Source organism: Dipodomys merriami, unplaced genomic scaffold, assembly GCF_024711535.1.
Source record: "Dipodomys merriami isolate MVZ:Mamm:240054 unplaced genomic scaffold, mDipMer1.0.p SCAF_43, whole genome shotgun sequence".
NCBI classification, from domain to species: domain Eukaryota; kingdom Metazoa; phylum Chordata; class Mammalia; order Rodentia; family Heteromyidae; genus Dipodomys; species Dipodomys merriami.
This window is the reverse complement of record NW_027205937.1, coordinates 8,736,689-8,739,697: the sequence shown is the minus strand read 5'-3', so window position 1 is coordinate 8,739,697 and position 3,009 is coordinate 8,736,689.

Sequence of the window (3,009 nt, the reverse complement as noted above, 5' to 3'; positions counted from 1 at the left end):
TGTGAGAAACCAATTCATACAGCTGTTTTCCTGTCTTGTGAAAGTCCTGGGCCTCATCGAGGACGGAGAATACTAGATAGGCAACTCTATAGCCATGGGAATAGGTTGTCATCCAAGGCAACACAGATATACCTGCCACCATACAAAATAAAATACACAATACTTCCATGAATAAGAATCAAAATTAAAAAATAATTACATTGAAAGCAAGATGCATACCACACCTGTATGTAAATAGAGACCCAATGTTGAAAAAAGGCAAGCTTGTTATTTTGTCCACTGCTGGGACTTCAAATCAGGCCCTGGAGCAGTCCTGACATTCTAGTCTTCAGGGATGACGAGCTTTTCCTTCCCCCAAAGTGCAACAGGGTTACCCAGATCTGAGTTCAAATCCCAGGCCTGACAAAAGATTCATCCTGATGTTAGAACCCAGTCTTTACAACTGTTTTCTTCTCCTATGTAAGTCCTTGGTCTCAGCCAGGATGGAGAATGAATGCATAGGCAACTTTATAACAATGGGAACAAGTCATCATCCATGTCAGCAGAGTTATACCTGTCACCATATTCAGTAAAATACACAATACCTCCATGTATTAGACACAAAATAAGGAAGAGTGCATTGAATGCAAGATGCTATCCCCACATATATGTGAATAAATATCCTATGTTTCAATTATGAATTTATTCCTATCCTGGCCCTCACTGGGGCACAACCTCAGGTCCTGAGAATGACTTAGCTCCTTAGTTGCTCACAGGCCGGTGTCCTCACCTTGACTCTTTTGGGCGTGCTAGGCTCTCAGTTCAAATCCCAGCACTGCCAAATCATGAATCCTGATGTGAGAAGCCCATTGATCCACCTGTTTTCCTGTCCAGAGAATGTCCTGAGTCTCAGCTAGGATGGAGAAGGAGTAAGAAACTCTATAGAAATGGGCCTAGGTTGCCATCCAAGTCAGAACAGTTATATCTGTCATCATATGCAATAAAATACAAAATGCATCCCTGACTAAGACACACAATAAAAAGAACAACTACACTGAAAACATGATGCATTCCACACATGTATGTAAATAGAGATCCTATGTGTAACATAGGTGGGCATATGATTTTTGCCTGAGCTGGGGCTTCAATTCAGGCCCTGGGACCAGGCTTGACCTTCTAGTCTTCAATGATAGTGAGCTTCTCCTTCCCCCACAGTGCAAAAGAGTTACCTAGACCTGATTTCACACCCCAGCTCTGGCAGTAAAATGGCGCAAATTCTGAGCTACGGTGCTTCATTCATGATTTTACAATTTTTTAATATTTTTTGCCAGACCTGGGGCTTGAACTCAAGTTGTGGCAACTCTGCCTCAGGTCCGATCATCCTAGGCTGCAGCCTCTGGACCCACATCCCATCCTCAGATCTTAGGACCCCAGGGATTGTAGGAAAAAGTAAAAAGCCGGAGGGGAAAAAAGTGCGGGAAATTCCAACTGGCGCTTTTAGGTTTATTTTCATTTGAATGTTGTCCATGGTAAGACTGAACATGGTGGACTGCAGATTGAAGGTGACCTGGTGTGGCTGAAGGCTTGCTGGCTGTCGGGGGAGCCACAGTATGACTGGGCAATGAAGGCCCCGAGGTCGAATCCTGGTCAGCCATCCTACATTGAGGGAATGGCAGGAGTTCCTGAGATACTCAATTCCGGACCTAAGAAGAGCCATGAAATACGATCAATCTCTTCCTTGAATTAGTAGTTCCTGAGAATTCGAGTAGGAAATGATAGTCAAGACTCATGGGTTATCGATTAATTTTAGTGAAGAGTTGATGAAGCATGACCATAATCATCACAGTCATTAAATGGAGGCATTGAGGAAGATCCAAGAATCGATAGTCACAGGGTAGATTGGATTCAATCACAGGTCTCCATCTCTCCTACACTATACAGATATGTACTTATTTGCTTACTACTTTCAGCTTATGAATGGATGACTATTGTGCTCCCCCTGCCTTACCCCTGGGACTCGATCTCAGGTCCTGGGAATGGCCTAGCTCCTTAGTGGCTCACAGGCTGGTGTGCTTATCTGGACCCATTCGCCTATTGGGCCTGCTAGGTGCTGAGTTCAGATCCTAGCAGTGCCAAAATATTCATCCTGTCAGAAGCCAGACGTTTCACCTGTTTTCCTGCGTGAGTCCTGGGTTTCAGCTAGGATGGAGAATGCATGAGCCACCCTGTGGCCATGGGAAAAGGTTGTCATCCATGTCAGCCGAGTTACACCTGTCATATATACTCAAGAACATACTTAATACATCCATGAATAGCATACAAAATAGAGAGGATAACTACGCTCAATGCATGAGGCAGTCCACACACGGATGTGAATATACATCCCATGTTTCAATGATGCATTGAGGACTCTTGTGGCCTCCCTGGGGCTTGATCTCAGCTCCTGGGAACAGCCCTGCTCCTTAGTGGCTGACAGGCTGGTTTGCTCATGTGGACCCATTGGGCAGTTGAGCCTCCTAGGCCCCGAGTTCGAATCACAGCACTTCCAAAAATTCACCCTGATGTGAGAAACCATTCGTTGCACCTGTTCTGTGCTGTGCAAGTTCTGGGTCGCAGCTAGGATGGAAAATGCATAGGCAACTTTATACTTATGGAAATAGCTTGTCATGTTATGAATGCAACAAATGTGGCATGTCTTTCTGGCTAAAGTCATACCTCACTTTGCATCAGATAATACATACAGGAGAAAAACTTTATGAATGTAACAAATGTAGATAATTTTTCACCAGAAGGCACTACTTACTGTCCATCAGAGAAGACACACAGGGGAAAAATCCTATGATTTTAACATGTTTGGAGAGTCCTTTACCAAGAAGGCAGTCCTTACTGGTCATCAGAGAAGACACACAGGAGACAGACCTTATGATTATATCACGTATTTAATGTCTTTCATCCAAAAAGCAGACCTTCACATCCATCAGAGAATCCACACTGTAGAGACACCTTATGAATGTATCGATTATGTAACGT